The sequence below is a fragment of the Corvus moneduloides genome, chromosome 7 (genome assembly GCF_009650955.1).
Source record: "Corvus moneduloides isolate bCorMon1 chromosome 7, bCorMon1.pri, whole genome shotgun sequence".
Classification (NCBI taxonomy): Eukaryota; Metazoa; Chordata; class Aves; order Passeriformes; family Corvidae; genus Corvus; species Corvus moneduloides.
This window is the reverse complement of record NC_045482.1, coordinates 20,372,354-20,390,195: the sequence shown is the minus strand read 5'-3', so window position 1 is coordinate 20,390,195 and position 17,842 is coordinate 20,372,354. Positions and strand designations below refer to the sequence as shown.

The window sequence follows — 17,842 nt, the reverse complement described above, 5'->3', positions numbered from 1 at the left end:
AATTTTTCTCAGATGTCACCCATTTAGGACCCTTATTAACTACTACAAACAGATGCTTTCAACACACAGTGGTTCTGGGACCTGTAGTGCTTTGGCTTAATAATCTATGATTTTCCTGTTTCAGTAAATGAAAATAAATTGATTTATGGCAGTTAATGCACAGGTACTGAAAATGGCAGCTGCAGTTTTTTTGATACCCATCTGTCCTCCTCTTATTCCATCTGCTTCCTTCACTCATTGCACTGGAATTCAGCTTCACAAAATGCAGTCCAAACTCTTTCATGTAGCACAGTGTAAGTTACCTAGTTACCCAGCTAAAAGACATTGTCAAAATAAATCACTCTCCTTGTACTCTGTAAAAGGCAACAGACATGGATTTTATGGTTAATAAATATCAGAGCAATGTTTTTTTCAACAAAATACACAACTATTGGTAAATTTCCTGTGATTTCAGATGGTGCACTTGAAAATATTACCATAAAGGCTCATCATTTTAAACAATTATTGATTACACCGTGGGGATTTTTCACCAATTCCACTTGATGCTGCTTTTAAAATGGTAAGTACCTACATAACGCTATGATTTATAGATGGGTTAGATCTTTATAGATAATACAACAGTATAAATGAACACTAATATATAATTTCATTTGATTATGTAGCTTTTATTAAACTGTGTTGACTGACTTTTTTTATTCTTCAACAGTTCTTTGGCCTGTTAATGATTAAAGATTTGGATTTCACTCTTTACACTAAATGTAAATGTTTAACAGGAAAAGAAAACCTAAGAAAGCACTCTCTCCTTACAATCCAAAATGGAAAATACAATATAAAGGCTGAAATGAATTTATTGAGAAATTTTGAATAGCACAATTACAAAAGCTAATGCTAAAACCCATTTTTTCTACAGGATACTATAAATAAAGGATATTTCCATTATTATCCCATCTTTAAGGCAATGTGGTGCATGAGGTCAATCAAAGGTCAAGGAGGGTGGTTGCTGTTGCTCTCTAAAAGGGCTCACACTTTAAATATCTCAGTGTTCATGTTGTCTTTCATTTCTACACTGATGTGGTACTTTGAATACCTACATGCCTTAAATGCTTTGGTTTATGTATTTACCACTTCATTATTGGCATCACATTAAAATGGAATAGTTACATTTTATTTGCACTACAAAGATCTTTTAACTGATACTGAATTTATACAGAATAGAATATTCAAGACTAGCATACAAAATACAGTGCACAAGAACATGCATTTAGACACAACTTTGTGATCAGGGTGATAGCAACTCTATTTATCTTTTTTTTTTTAATTACACACATTATTTTACTAAAAATTCAGTAGCATAGCTGCCTGAAAGAATTGTATTGAGTCAAAAACAATAAACTACTTTACCTCTTGAGATACAGAAGTATTTATAACATAAGGAAACTTAAAAATATGTAATAAGAATTTAGGTTGGAAATTTTTTTCCAGCATGAAAAATAGAAACAAATCCTGGTAATAGCACTTTGTAAAACAGAACTTTCATATTGCAGATCCATTATCATGATGTAGGTGACTAAAAAATGAGGATTGCAATTCTTTTAATCTTTATGCGTATTTAAATACATAAAAGCCATTTTTTCCTTTCTATGACAGAGTTTGAAGTACTTACAAACGAAAGCAAAAAACCAAACTGCTGGTATTAACCATACAGAAAAAAAAAAAAAAAAGTCTGTATACCTCCTGTGGCCCTTTAAAAACCATTCATAATTAAGCATTTGCATAAGGATAAAGCAAGAAAACTCTTACATGCAAAAACATGTATCTTTTAGACATCTGCAAACTACTTATCTTGATCTGTTCCATAAATAGAAACTAATTACAGAGAGACTGAAATCAAGACAATGCCCTAGAAAATAAGAGGCAATCATTTTAAAATATACTCAAAATGGTGTGAGTAAATCTGTATTGTACAGATTCATATTTAACACATAGATCTTTTTTGGTCTAACCTTCCTCCTTTTACAAGAAATGGTTAAACTTCTACTAATTCCATTAAAAGCATCATCAGCCTTGATGCATTCTTTCTCCAGTAATATTTCCTGCCCTGCAGAGTATCAATATTAACTGTGAATGGCAGAACTGTAAAGGCTCTAGTGAAAAAAAAACATTCAATCCTCTGAATTAATGCCTGAGCTCTGACTTCTAAGTGAAGAAAGAGATCAGCAAGTCAGCTACTGCTCATATTGCTTTCTTATTCATAATCGAAAAACCAGGGGCTTGGGGAGTCCTTAGCAACCTAATCCATTCCTTCTCAGGAATTTTATGTAAGTTTTCTTTTAATATAACTTTATTCTCCCGCTTTTGTTATAAATATAACTTCAGAAACAAGTTTAATCCAAGGCTAAATTTCAAACCCCAAAACTGACACAATATAGGGGCCAGCAGCAAAGTTGAAATTTCAAATATGCTGAGTCAATCCTGCCAAGGTGAGTGTTAGGGCTTCTCAGTTTCAAAGGGTACCACAGCTGCTGTACTTGGACAGTAATATTACCCAGTCACCGCAGAAGTGCATATCAAGCTGTTTCTTAGAGCAAATAGCAACTCTTTATCAGCAAAAGGAGGCTGGCAAAGGACAAAATAGAAAACCCTTCAGCCACTCGAAGCTGGAGACCTGAGTCAGGAACATTATTTTCTTTGGGAGCTGGGAGGAAGAGGTGGTTTGATGGATCCACTGAAGTCAGCCAAGTTAAAAGTTGCATGCTGGATTTCACAAAATGAAGCACAACCATGGCCTTTATTTTTAGACATCTGTGCTAAAGGAAGGGAGATTAAGATGCCTGAAATGATTATTCTTCACAGGCAGGTCACTCAGAAATCCGATCTGTATGATTGCAGACACTTGTAAACATTGATTCACCAGGATACAGCACTAAGCTATAACTCACATAGTTTTAGTGTTTTGCAGCAACCCAGCAGTCAAAAACCATATCCCATTAGAACAGTGTACAAAGTGACAATTTGCTGTGCTGCTTTACAAAGTCATAATGGGAAGAAATACCTTTAGGATTGCCTTAAACTACCATCTGTCCAGAAAAAGGCAAAATACATTAATTGACATACAACATTTTGCCAGCCAGTAGCAACAGTAAGCATTATCCCTTTCCCCTACCCTTCACCTTAAAAGGGACTGTTCTAAATCCCTTCAGTTTTGGCATATACATTTTCTGTGACAAAAATAAATGGAAGCAACTGAACACATAACTGTGTGCAGAAAAGCACAGCCCAGGGTGCAATACACAACAACCCAGTGCACATGTTCTGTTTGCTATATACTGCTATCCTGAAGTGTAGAATATTTGCACAAATACAGGAAACCCTCAATGGCAGCAACAGGCAGCACTTTCAGCCTAGCTCAGTCCTAGTCTGAGCCTTCAGAGACCTATTTCACACCAGCTGGACATTAACCTCAATAGCATTTACCTGAGTTTCAAATAAATCACACATTCTTAGTCCTAACTTCCTGATTCACAGTCCAACGACACTATCGCTTCGGTCTACCTTAAAGCAAGGGCAAAATGAATTATGCAGCTATGTCTACGTGGAGGTACTGGGCATGGTAAAGGAGGAATGCAGAGTGATCATTTAAAGCTAAAGCTTTAAAATTAGATCACAGAAAATGCATTTAAATAGTTACAGCAGCAATGATTTAACTTCCCACTACTCAACACTACAAGACCACAACCTGAAAATTTATTCTATGACTTTTGGTTTGTAGACAGGTGCTGAACTACAGGTTTTTAGCTTTCGGGGTTAGATGATCAGAACATGCTTTTCATTCATTCTTGGTTTTTAGACTTTATTGTTAATGCAGAAAATCTGCATAATACTGAAAGCTGAGATTCAAATAGATGGAACTTAATCTCAAAGTAGCAGGGCTTGTTGCAGTTTTTGGTATTTTTCTAGTATTTAATTAACTAAAAACTTTGCTTCAGAATTTTAGTTCACTGACAAATAATTTCATTAACACAAAATTATGATTGTCTGTGGTGTCTCATGTTCTTCCAGAAGGCTGACTTCAGAAACATACAAACTTTGGAGGGGGTGAGTGGCAAGAAGGAAAGAAACTGAAACAACCTTAGCTTACACTACCAAAAGCAAAATTCTCTGTTCAAGTTCAAACTAAATGGCATCTTGGAGGTGAGAATAGAACAGTAATCACATAAAGCAAGTTGTGTGAATGATGACTTGGGGAACCTGGCAAAGAAAAAGAGGAGAATCCTCAAGGCAGGAGATGCACCAAACCAACTATCTGCATTACTTCAAAGAAAAAATGGAAAATGTTGACAATATGTTCACATAGGCTTTTGAAAGACAGGAAAATAAATTGGAAGGATTAAATAGGATTTATCAGTCATCAGAGGGATATGTAATTTTCTTTTCCCCCTTTCCACCTTTTGCACCATCAAGTTCAATAGGTCAGTTTTTACCTTCTCAAAGTTATGAACAGCAGTCCAGATGCCACAAACATGGCAAAAGTTACTCAGCTGTGCCTGGTCTCTCTGCTGCTGAATAACCTATTGTAATCAATGTATTAAAGAATAAACCCAATACAGTTTTCATGACGTCAACTTGAGGAGCAGTTATGTATGTATACGGTGGGGTTAGCCCTCTGTAGAGGGCCATAGGTCCAGCATGAAGCTCTTCAGCTTGCTAGGCAGACAAAACCAAATTGCACTGATCTTCAGCTCAATATAATGGTAATGCCTCCATTGCAGAGCAAAGAGGTGACATTTCACTTTACTCAAGTGTCATATCTTCTAGAAAGAAACAGCATTTCCTTGGTTTACTTATACAAGTTCAGAGGACATAGCCATACATACAAAAGGAGCACTGACTGCTGCTATATGTTAAGGATAACTGCAGAAATGTGCAAGATAGAACCATAGGCCCAGTTCTCAGTAACGTCAAGGCTGCATATTCATCCATGACAACCACTGGTGGTACACTGAAATACACCATGGTAATGGCCAGTCTGTTACTTTCCTTATTGTGCAAAAGCACTTATAGGCAACACACAACTGCTTGGTAGCTCACATGGGAACTTTTGATCTCTTCTGGTCAGGCTAGGACAGGAACCCACATCTATTTGCTAGATTAATTCTTTGTCTGTTGACTTTACCGCTTCTTTTCAGACACTGTACAAGTTTTAGCTGGGACTGAGCTATTTTTCTTTATAGCAGTTTGCATGGTGCTGTGTTTTGAACTTGTGACCAGAGCAGTGCTGACAGCATAAGGCTATCTGTTCATATGTCAGAATTTTGTTGTGTAGATGTGGATGATTTTGACAATCAGTTTACAAAAAAAAAGGAAGCTTAGGACCCAGAGGGTATATTTTCAAAGCTTAAAACAAGAGGTACACTCAATAATCCATTTAATGAATAATAGGATGAGTATATACACCACTCACAAGTGGATTTCAAAAGGTTCCACATTTAGAGAAAACTTAGGAAACAGATGAAATTTAAAAAAAAAAGGAACAACAAACCCTAGCAACCTGTCAAGAAGTGATTACTCCTTCCTATCATTTACACACAGCATTTTGCCAGCCAGTAGCAGTCATTAAGCATTATCCCTTTGCCCCACCCTGCACCTTAAAAGGGATTATTCTACATCCCCATCTATTCATGTGTAAGATGCTCAACAGTACTTTTATGTCTTTGTTGGAATTAATGCTGCTGGAAAGTGGTAATTCTAGGGCAGATTTTATTGTTTTGGCTACTAACATAGAAATGCTCCTGTCCTGCTGAATCTTCTATTTCTTCTTCTCATGTTGTAAAAACCAGCACCCTGATATCTCTATAAAAGATACAACACAGCATAACTGTGTCCTCTGCATTAAAGACAGGGTAATGAAATGTAGGACCAGCATATCTCTGACAGTGTCTGCACATCTTCTGGCTGCCAAGCTACAAAATACATTCAAATTTTGGGGGTTTTCATTTATGAAAGCATTTTTTTGGGAAAATTTCCAAACAAACATTTGTGGGTGAGACGTTTTGTTTCTTTACAGAACAGACACTACATCATGAGGATCAAACTTACCCACTTCATCTCTCACTGGCAATCTAAAAAGCTCTGCAAGTTTAGTAGTTATCTGAGGATTTGCATTTCTTATCTCTTTAATCTTGACAAAAGGACCATAAAATGCATCAGGTAAAGGCAGCTTTCACAGTTACTAAGCTAGACCATCTTATTAGGAAACAAATCATAAGCACAAGTTCATTCCACACAAGCTGTAAAAGTTTCCATACAAAATCGATTTCAGCCCAAGTAAACACTGAAGAAAGATTATGTTCAAAAAAGTCGACTCTGCATCAGCTCAGACATAAACTAGTTGACATTCCTTCCAGCTGTATTGCATATCCACCACATCCAGAGAATTTTTTCAGGCTAAGATATGTTGAACTATTAACTGTTTTCACTTAGAAGAATATGCATCAGCAATATCTGATAAAGCATTTGAAGCAAACTAATGGAAGCAAAAATTGGACATGTGACTAATTCACTTTTTACTTCGTCTTGGACCAAATACTATGGTGAAATTAATTGTACAGGACTATTGCTGCTGTTAATTTTCAGCAAATAATGAGCATTTCTACCACCACCCACCAGAAAATATTTCAAAATCCAAACGCAAGGAAAACCAATTATTTCCTTACATACATAATAGAAATCCTATTTATAGAAAAATTCTAGAAAAAACAAAAATGATAATTTAAACCAATTCAAAATTGACACTCAAAAGACACATTTTAGATGTAGTAATAACTGTACATCATTCAACCTTTTCAGTTTTATGGATAAAAGTGCAATTGAATGCTTTTAATTCTATGCAGATGGTTATTTTTATTCCAGTAAAGCTAGCATGAAAATGGTCTAACAGAACTTGTATCTTCTAGTTTATTCCATAATTATCTATGCATTGCAAAGGCACAAGACCATAACTTGTGAATATTCATGACAGGTATGAAATGAACCCTAACCACAGTGTTCTAATGTCTCCTATTATGTAAGCTCAAAGCTGAAGTCCAAAGCCTAAGTATTTTGGACAGTGCAAGACGATGATCCTGAAACACAAAAATAAATTGCATTTGGATTAATACCTACTCAAGTACACAACAATCTTGATGAAATACCATCAAAAGATATATTCTCCCCTAGAGTATCAACAAATGGTCCAGGAAATTGAAAAGTGTCTCACTTAAAAAAAAAGTTTGACAATTCCACTTTAATTCTTGGTGCATTTGGTGTAGTTCTGAATGCACAGCGTAGCTACAGCATCTCTGGATGAAATAACCAAAGGGCAGAACAACAACAAACTCACAGGTGGCTGCCCAAGCAGAACCCTGCTTCAAACTCCCATCCAGGCAGCAAACACTGTACAGTGGCCAAGTATGGGCATTACCTTTCACCAGTTATTCCCTCCGTTTCAACCTCCCTTTAAGTAATAATTAAGTATTGCTTATTCCCAGTTTGCTGTGAGAGTCACATTGTTTCAATCTCTATTCAAAGAACTGAAGCTACCAAGTCAGTAATTCAGACCACATGAGCCCTTCTTGCCGTGACAGGGAAATGGCTTAAGCTCATATCCCAGGTCTAATATTTCTGAAGAAGAAAACAGAATCTGACGTATTAGCTTTAAAGGGACTGACTATAACTATAGAACTGAAATTGCATCAGGGCATGTTACGCAAGGAAGGAAAACACTTTCCACTACAGTGACTGAACATGCTGAAGGTCGTGCTGAGACACCTTCGTGAGCAGTGAGATTAGGAATGGGAAGCATTTAACATCTTTCATCTGTTTTAACTTGCCTGATTACCTTGATATAAAATTTTTTGTTTGCTATTTTCTAATTTCAAATTTATAATGATACTTCATGTCTCCAAAGAGCCAAAATTCCTGATTTGCACAGATAGATTATTAATTGTTCAGAAAAGCGTTGGAAATCTTAAGGTCTGCACAGGCTTCTTGACCCAAAAATTGAGTTAGTATCACACAAGTCACTAATGGAACAGTGACTCAGAACAGAAGTATTGATTAAAAATAGCTTGATAACATTGTGGTCAACCGTAATGTATATATGTCCTACCTCAGGGTAGCTTCTGGCAGATGCTTGGTCATGTTTACTGAAAGGTTTAATTTTTTTACATTTAGGTATATTTCTATTTTGCACATAGACTAGGAAAAGAGATGAAGGGAATTTCTTTGTAAATCTAAAGGAACATAAACCAACTAGAATTGTTGTAGAACACATTCAGAGGAATGCAATCTGCAAATCATTAGTCAATACCTGCAATGATACAATCATTTTATTTACTTCAGAGCTATGTCAACATGAGGTTTCATTTTACTGCACACATATGCAGTTAAAAATTTCAGGTTTTGTACACATTATTGGAGAAAAGGTCTTTCTTTCATTCCATATGGAGCATCAAGGTATTAATTTGAAAGCTCTGTTCATCTAAAGAGACCACCTGGAGCCTTATATTGTCATTATAATGTCATCCCGTAGCACATTTCTTGTACCTCATGCACATTTATTGTACATGTTGGTGCATAAGTAGCTCATGCAAATCAACGGTTCCATGGATCAGACTTTGCCCTCTGCATGTTAGGATTCTGTCAGTTGAGGTGCTAAGAATCAGCTGTTATGCACCTATTCTATTGAAAAGTAAACCACACAGAACTTCAACTTTCTATGTGCATTTCAGGAGCAACACAGCATTTAGAAGAATTAAACAATAAGGCAAGAGGCACCAACATACACGTGACTGGATGTTTCGGCTATTCAATGGGCTGTAATTTTTTTAAGATTTCCTACTTTTATCAGTCATCAAGTTTGTCTAAATGCATACAGATTAGAAATTTCATTACCCAATAATCTGCTACAATGAACCAGAAGGCATTTGCTTCTCTATCAAAGAATGCAGAAGGTATTTGAAAAATACTATTAGTTGACTTAGCAAATATGACAAAGGCATGGTAAGGTTACAGGGTAGCTGGTCAAGACTGTCTAACTCTGTATTACAGGATGGATCATAATTCAAAGGTCTGAATAAAAGGATGGAGAGACAATATTGTCTGGTGACTGGTTAATAGTATTATCTTTCTATATACCCAATCTGAATATTAACCCATATCTCTTTATTCTTAATGAATACAAAATATTTGTAATCTTAGTTTGGCATTTTCCTAGTGCAAATATTTCAGCACTGATTCAGCATTCCCCAAATTTGTCACCTCTGTTGTTTTCTATAGAACAATTGAGGGACAGAACCCTCAGAATTTTATTAATCCTATTACTAACAAAGCTGGAGCTTTCATAGATTCTTTATATCTATAGATATTTTATAATCCCATTCAGGTATATTACTGCTGATTATTTGACTATAATAAAATTATGGAATGACTGATCCTTTTACAGATAAGAAGAATGAATAAACTCAGAGTAAGAGATTTGCGACACAATCAAACTTTGTATTTAGTAATGTTTAGCCTAAAAATAATCAACAAAATATTAATCCATACCTAAACGTCATTGGGAATTTCAGAGAAGCCTTTGTACAGCAAAAGTACAATCTACCTTTTGTACCTAAAGTCACAGGCAGGGGTTGGAAAAAAATAACACAAGAGTATGGTTTTAATCTTCCCATGAAAGCACCAGCACATTTAAAATCATCACTCATAACAGTAAATCAAAATCTCAGTAATGCTTGTTGAAACTGGCTTTTAAGATAGAGGATGAACAAAAAGACCTTTTAAAATAAGTTTCATGGAATATATAAACTGTCTGAACACTGCCACAGACAATCAGTTTTAACAGCATATGTCCAACAGCCTAGTATAGTTACTTGCTGTTCTGGGAGCCTGCCAAAGAAAGAGATCTATTCGGAAAATATGAGGGGGGGAAAAACTCAAGAGAAAATGGATAACAACACATAACTGACATGCATCTCAAGTGATTCTAAAGCTTTTCATTCAGCATTCATCATCATAAAATCAGTGTTCCTGACACATCTTCATTTTAATAGAGAAATACTTTTTTTGAAAAGCCTGGAACTCCCTATTGACAAACTGTACAGTAACGCATATAAGATTTATCCTACTGCGTAACTTTCCCAAGGAGCATCTGAGAATTATTAATGACATAAGCATCATGGAACCATATAAGACCACCTAAGTTTTGTAGATAGAAAAGAGCAGAGGCCATAAACCAAATCAGCAGGAAACCTTACAGCACAATTAATATCTCCTAAAATATATTCCTGTTTTAACTTCTAGGAAATGTTTCAGTGGAGGATAATATTTATTAAAGCAGCAGCTATCTCCCTTTTTCAGATTAATATTTCTGACAGGCACTTGCAACTCCAGTTACTAAGGGTTCAGTTTACTATTTAATAAAGACCTTTCATGAGACCAGCTTGAGCACTACCTACCTGGATTGTTTTTAAATAAAGCTGTGTCTGCCCTGAGGAAGCATGGCATGGGTGTGTGCTAACGAGCAGGGTTTTGGCTCACCCACTAAGAGAAAATCTTCAATACCTAACAGCAGGCCATGACACTACTTCAGATGCTCAGCCCGGAGCCCAAGAACCCAGTGTGGAACTGGCTGACAGTTCAGCTTTAAAGGTTCTCACAAGTTGGTCTCTTCTGTTCCTACTCCCACACACCTTCACTGCTCCTCACATCGCGAACTGCATCCTTATGGCTTTTTCCCTGAAGCAGTGATGTGAGAAAGGGGCTCCCGAGGCAAAGACAATACTGGCCCAAGAGGCCAGAGGAGGCCACAGGTACAGCAGGACACTGTGGCCAGCAGCTTGGGCACACTCACAGCCAGGCCTGACCTCCACCATCGGTGCTCTGCCCTGGCCCAACAGCTCAACCAGCACATCAGTCTGGGAATTAAGCTTGGTCCAAAAGTGTGCTTTTGCTTCTCCAAAGTGAAATGCATTGGAGTGACCATAATTCCAGGCCTGTCTCCAACATTACATGATACCACAGTGCCCATCTGGCCAGTTAAAATGCTTGCACTCGGTCCAGAGAGATTTACAGATCTGAGACAAAGTGAGGAGGAGTTTTGTAGCCCAGGAGCTCTGTTGTCTAAGACTGGGGAGCTCTAAATTTACTTTCAGGACTATTTATTTTTTTTACACTTAGAATAGAAAGGATCAGATTACTATCTTAACTTGGAAGGGCTCAAACACAGAACAGATATGAAATCTGCAGCTTTCCTTTGGTGCAGTGTCTCCTACTTTACCAGTTGGGAGACAGACCATGACCACCACTGAAGCACTGAATTCAGTGTATGAGCCTGATGATGGCAATAGACTGAGGCTTTCTTTTTTTGTAGCTGACTACACCCCTTTACTGTATCTACCTGCGTGCCAAGGTCAGGACTGCAACTAAATCTGAGACTGAAGAATCCTCTGAGGTTCTTAGAAAAGGAGAATTTATCAAGGAATTAAAAAAATTTTTTGATGTATTGGGTAATAGAAATCAGCCTGCCTCTCATAGGACCTGATCACTTAGGACTCTTTTCTTCCTTGTGTTCCTTGGCTTTTTTGATGATGGACTTTTTTTTTTTGTCTTTTTAATTTATATCTACATAAACTAAGTATTTCCAGGAGCAACGGCATGTGAAATTTTATACTTCTACTTCTTTTAACATAATACTTCCATTACTCTAACCTGTGTTTTTCTACTAGATCTGATTTACACTACTCTTTTCACACTTTCTACTAGTCAGTGGCTGCAGTCATCCAAAGACTGCATTGTAAATATCTGCAACAGTAGAAAAGGCTTTGCCAGCAAAAAACATACAAGAATGCCGAAGTGTTACTTAAAAATAACATTAGTTTCTGGACAGATGTGAAAGAGCTTACTTTCATATTAGTCCATGTAAGCCTACATAATCTCCTAACAATCCGGAATCTAAAATACATGCTTTGTGCATCACTGCATACTCATTTGACAAAAGGTTTGATAAAATGCTTTGATTTGCTATGGATGACTGAAATTCTGAAGAAACTGTGTGCTGCAACAAGCTCACAGAAATGTACAATTTATGGTGAGATTTGACAAATGCTCTGTACTTGTCTGAGAGCTTTTGTAGCACAGGGGATAGTGTAGTGAATATGAGAGGTAAAATGCCTGCTGATTTTAATAAAACCTAAGTTGTACAAATGATGGCTGCACTGAATCTCCAACCCTAAGTGCCAGCCCCTCCAGGCACTGTCATCTCCCAGTATTCTCTGCACTTCCAGTTGTAAGAGTCTCATTAAATGAAATATTTATATTTTAGTTTTCATAAGTTATGCTTTCACCAGTCCAGCTACTCAAGTCTACATTAATTCAGCTCTGTTTTAATGTAGCAGATGGACCAATGGGACTGACTTCTCAGTCTGCCTAATGTCTCCCCTTAAACCACAGGTGCGTTTGTAACTGTCCAATATCACACCCTTTAGATGTCAAGCAGACTGAATAGAGGCACACCTCTCTAAAGAAGTGGTAAAGCATCTCGATAAATGAAAGAAATGAATGTGAACTTCCAGGGAACAGCAGACACTTTCCATCCGTTCGAACTACTACTGTTGCTATTTATAGAAGCCCCCTTCATGCTAAGGACTTTGCAAGGCTGGTACAGTCCAGTTTAGCAGAAGGATTTGCACTTTATGCAGAGCTTGGAATCTGGCCCTAAGTTACAACAAAGCTGAAATGAATCAAAGCTTCACAATTTATATTTAACAGAACAATGACAGTTTGCAATATTAAAACAATATTTAAAAAAAAAATCTTAAAATCACATTAGTTTCTACAAACAACACCAAAAAGCAAAATTCTAGCAAAATCAGACACCTCCATGCTATCTCTGCATCTCTTATTCTCCCTGCCTAGCATAAATAATATGAAATACAAAACACCTGGCTGAAGGCAGCAATATTTCCTTTTTGCCATGACTGTCTAGTGTTAAAGCTGAATATAAAACATTTCATTACTCTAACACTTACTTTAGGCTTCAAAAACCAGTGGATTTAAAATAAACTTTTGGTGAAAGCTTTATTCCATGTCTCAGCAGTAACAAACTCTATTACAATAACATGCATGAGACCTAGATGTTCAGCAGAAAAATGATTGTATCTTTTATATCCACAGCAGGGAGATAGCTATTTCATCTCCTGTCAGGATGATTTATTCAATAAATGGAGAAAATATAAATTCTAAAATGCACAGATTTTCTTTTCCTGCATCTCAAGAAACAGCAGAAATCTTAGGAAATTAAGAAAATTAACTCCACCACAGCTATTACATCACCAGGCATTTTGGAACAACGAACTGACTATCTTGAAAAAAGAATATTGCAAAACCTTCCATGCTTTGGACGGTTAAATCAAGACAGTCTGTTCTCTCTCTTCCCTATGGCTTTGTGCTCCTGCCCCAATCTTTTATTTTTATCCACCTTCCTTTTACAGACAGGTTTATGAATTGTTCTGTATAGACAAGGATGCATGCAGTTTATATCCAAAGACAAACTCAATCTACTTTTGGTACATTAATTAGCAGAAAAAGTTATCTACTGGGAATTTTAAAAGCAGAAGTTGAAGTTTAAGCAGAAGGGGTCTGAAAGCATGAAATATCAGGTATGAAGAAGGAAAAAGGTTTAAAAACAGAATCAGGTCATTCTCTTTATTATGCTTCTTCGTAAGCCATAGTGAAGAGTACAAGCAGTACCAGCAATAGAAAAGGGATCATCTAAAAGGGTAGACAATCTTGTCCATGAGTTCAGAGCCAAAATTTTTGGTTTTCATTTCCATCTGACACCTTATCAGAATCACTTTTTCAATCTCAAGTACATTTCCCTAAATTATAACAGGAAAAGTGGAAGTAAGGTAAAACTTAGCATGAAATCTTACATTTTCCCTAGAAAGTCTGGTGGTCTTAATTTCAGAAAATGCAATTGCAGCAGTAAAGGTCCAGAAGAGAAAAATGGAGCTTAGTCTCTGGCAGCTTTATAGAGCCAATGGTACTGTGGTGACTAATACTGACGCTATGAATACTTTCAGGAGGTTCTCATTCACTGTAAATTTTCGCAGCAATACTGGAAAACAGTGAACAACAGTGTCAGGAGAGGTCATAGTAACTACATGCTTTCTAATGAAGTTTTGTTTCGTGTTACAAACCCAGAAAATCTAGCAAATCAAAACTCACATAAAAGACTATGATCACTAACTCTCACATTGGTACCTTCTGAACTGTATTTTTTTTTTTAAAAAGAGACTTTGACAGCATCAGGAAAAATGACCCTAGTGAAATCCATAACACAGACTGTGAGCAGATGTCATGATGAGATGAGAACAGAGCCTTACAACAAAGCAAAGTGACCACACGCAGTGATAGCTTATGAGGATGAAGCAAGCATCACTAAGAATAAAGAACAATGAAAGAATAAAGTTGTCCTATTTTCTCATCCAAATTTCTCAACTGCTCCATTCAAAGCCCCTTCTAATAAGCTGGTAATCAAGAACATTTTAATTATACAATTTAAGATGAAGGCAACCGTGATAACAAGATTCACAAGGCCACACTTAGACAATGTAGGTTCTACTGACATGGGATGTATTTACTCACTGATTTTAAACAGAGCTCTTTTTGCATTACCCTAAACCAATGTGGATTTAAGATCTCCATAATCACATTTAGCAATGCACTGTGTGCAAAACAATAAAAGCAGTTATTCAGTAGGGTTTATGAGGCATACAGGGTCACATCTGGTTGACTTTTTTTTCATTTGATGTTTAGGTCAACTTTACAGACCTACATGTAAGTACATTTAAATGCACATTCTCTACATTGTTTGAAAGGCCAGCATATGTCCTCAATTTTCCCCTCTCTACATGTATATGTCTCATAATCTATGCCTGATGTTTCTGTGAAAATATATAGATGTGTGAATTCAGTTATCTTCCATCAGCTGCATTTATTCTTGGTCATCAAAGAAGAGGTTTCTAATCCCTACAACTAATAGCCCAATACTCTTCTTCCATTATCATTTATTATTACATGCAGGCAATGAACGCTCATGTTTAGATACTGAGCTTAGGAATGATCCTTTAAGTTATAAATACATTCTAGGGAGCTGTTAAAAAGAAATCAGAAAGGTGCGTTACCCAGTAAAGTGAGTTCATAAAACCATACACTTTAGACACTTCAAAGAAAATTAATGTATTCCCCCAGACTCCTTTTGTAAAATCCCAATCAGCCAAATAAATGACCTGTGAAATAAACCTCTATCTAAATTAGTCTATAACCTTCAAGTCTTTCCTCCACCAAAACCTCTCAAGTCTTTAACATGACCACATTCCTCTTATAAAGCAATCCCTAAGTTCCATAGGTTCACTCCTCGAGGAACATATCACAAAGGAACAATACAATTTCCCCTCTATTCACTTTGAGTTTAGGAAAAACATCACAGGAATGTCCAAAGCACCATCAGGCTGCGGAGAACTGGTTACCATTGCAAAATGCAGCGGTCTGATACTGCAAACATCCTCTCAAGAACATGCTTCTCCTACCCAATGTGTAACTGCTGAGTTGGCTTATCCCCAAATTTATCAGAAGCTATGGAACTGCAGTCAGTATTCATAGTAGTTTGCACCACTAAAGGCCCTGGTGTACAAGAGCTCATTGTGGAAAACACGAAGTGGAAGAAAGCAGCACTTGTACACTATTTCTCATACGCCATTTCTTTATAACACCACATATTGTTATTCCAGATACACATTTAACTATTCATAAAAATTCTTCAGTAGTTTACAAGGAGATGAACCCACACAGTGCTGGAATATGTAACTTAAATAGCAGCATTTTGATTTTGTACCACAGACATAAGTCACTTGCTAATTGGATTCTTAAATTTGGACATCAGCCTTTAATATCATGCTTCATTGCCCAGGAAAGAGTTGCATTTGTTCTGGGCTTCCTAATTGTGATATATCTCACTGATAGTATACCAGTCATTCAGACTCACCTGATGCTTTAGATTTTCCCATTTAAAAGGGGGCCAAAGGACATGAAAGGCATTTTGTCTGTGATGTGTCCTTCTCCTCACAGTGTTCTTTAGAAGACATTCACAGGAAAAGTAGGACATCAGCGATCACTGTGTCCCATGGCTCCAAGTGAGACAGGTATAATATGGATAAGCAAATCTACGTGAGTGGATAATGAAAAAAAAAGTTAACTTCCTTAAATTTTTGCATAGTAAATAAATGCTTAATGAAATATTTACATGAGAATCAGAAATTTCTAAAATAGATTGCTTTAAAATCCACAGGGTAGAATCCCACAAGTAGACACCCACCCACAAGACAGCACAATTCCAAATTGTCGCAGCAAATCCAAACCCATTTCAAGCTGTTGTCAAGCATCAATGCAAGATCCACTGATATGATGATCTTCTGCAAAAAAACCCCACCTTGTTTTCTGAAATAACAGCTATTTTTATATAAATTTGAAATAACATATGTATATGAAATAACAGATATTTCTATAGCCTAGGTTATAACAGTCTTTTTTTTTTATTATTTTCATCTCTAATTTAGTTGAAGATTTCCAATTAAAAATAATAACCCCGATCTCATTTTACTTCAGCAACTGCTAAATTACTGGTATCATATTGTAAAGTTGCTCAAGTTTATAAGGGATCTTTCAGAGACCCAACTGATAAACTAGGTAATTAAAAAAGAATATATGAACATCCTTCACCATAAAGAAGAAAAATCAAAAGTCGAGAGATTAAGAGCAGTAGAATCACCCCTGTACTCAACAGAAAATTTATAATCAATGCATCAAATGCATTCAATACTCTGTTCAGTTTCTAAGGGTTACAGTAATTGATCCTCTTTTGAATTCACGTTTTCTGAATTATTTCCATAATTTCCTCACTTTTAATACTAATTAGGAGATAATCAAGTAAATGTTTAGTCTCCAATGTTATGCTTATTACCCCACTTTTTCCCCCGTAATTTCCCCCAAAAACACCAGTTTTTTAATTTCAGATTCCAAATCACCTATTTGATTTTTTCCAGTCTACTTAGTACTTTCTTTTTAGAATATTCAGGTACTTGTTGGCACAAACAGAAGAAAAATTTCAAAACTGAATGCATGAGAATTCATAGAAATAAAATGGTAAATTCAGGCACACAAACCAGTTCTAGAAACACAAATTTATCCAGTGATTAAAATAAAGCGCTACTGTTTTGCTTATCCAAAGAGGCACAATTAAGTAGCACAGCACAATCTTTTTTAAATTGCAGTTCTTCTTTGAGACAAAAACTCAAAAGAGATTTCGGCAAATAAACACAAATACTTAAGAAATCATTATCTAAATATTGATATTGCACAAACAGAAAAATGTTAATCATACCACATTAATCATACAAATTATTCATTCCACAAATTATAGGAACAACTAGGATGATACATATCCAGGAATTTCACTTTAATAATTTTTAGGCAAACTAAAATGTCAGTTTTTAGCATTTATATGTAATTCCATGTATTGCTATGACTCACAACTCTTTATAACTTTAGAAGTAGTCACCACTACTAAAAAGGGAGAATTTGCTAGCAGTTAACACCTCAAAATTATTAAGATAACAGGAAGCAAACCCACTAATAATTTAGCAAATAATATATTGCTAAATGTCAACTTTTACATAGCAACCATCTCTCTTTTTAAAAAGTGACATGGAAGCAAAGGTGTCTATCCTTAGTTACGAAGTCCCTGCAG

The 17,842-nt window shown here is 36.1% G+C and overlaps 1 protein-coding gene across 10 annotated transcripts in view; it reads left to right on the top strand.

The window, feature by feature from the left end:
• The window catches only part of B3GALT1 (beta-1,3-galactosyltransferase 1), a 187,806-nt gene that overhangs the window by 133,796 nt on the left and 36,168 nt on the right, over nucleotides 1-17,842 (top strand). For 7 of the 10 annotated variants that reach the window (XM_032113835.1, XM_032113824.1, XM_032113833.1 and 4 more), the window contains one exon: nucleotides 455-559. The gene's annotated coding sequence lies outside the window, so the exon portion shown is untranslated. Of the gene's footprint in view, nucleotides 1-454; nucleotides 560-706; nucleotides 759-4,059; nucleotides 4,192-17,842 lie in introns of all 10 variants that reach the window. The other 3 variants (XM_032113834.1, XM_032113825.1, XM_032113829.1) reach the window with 2 other exon arrangements.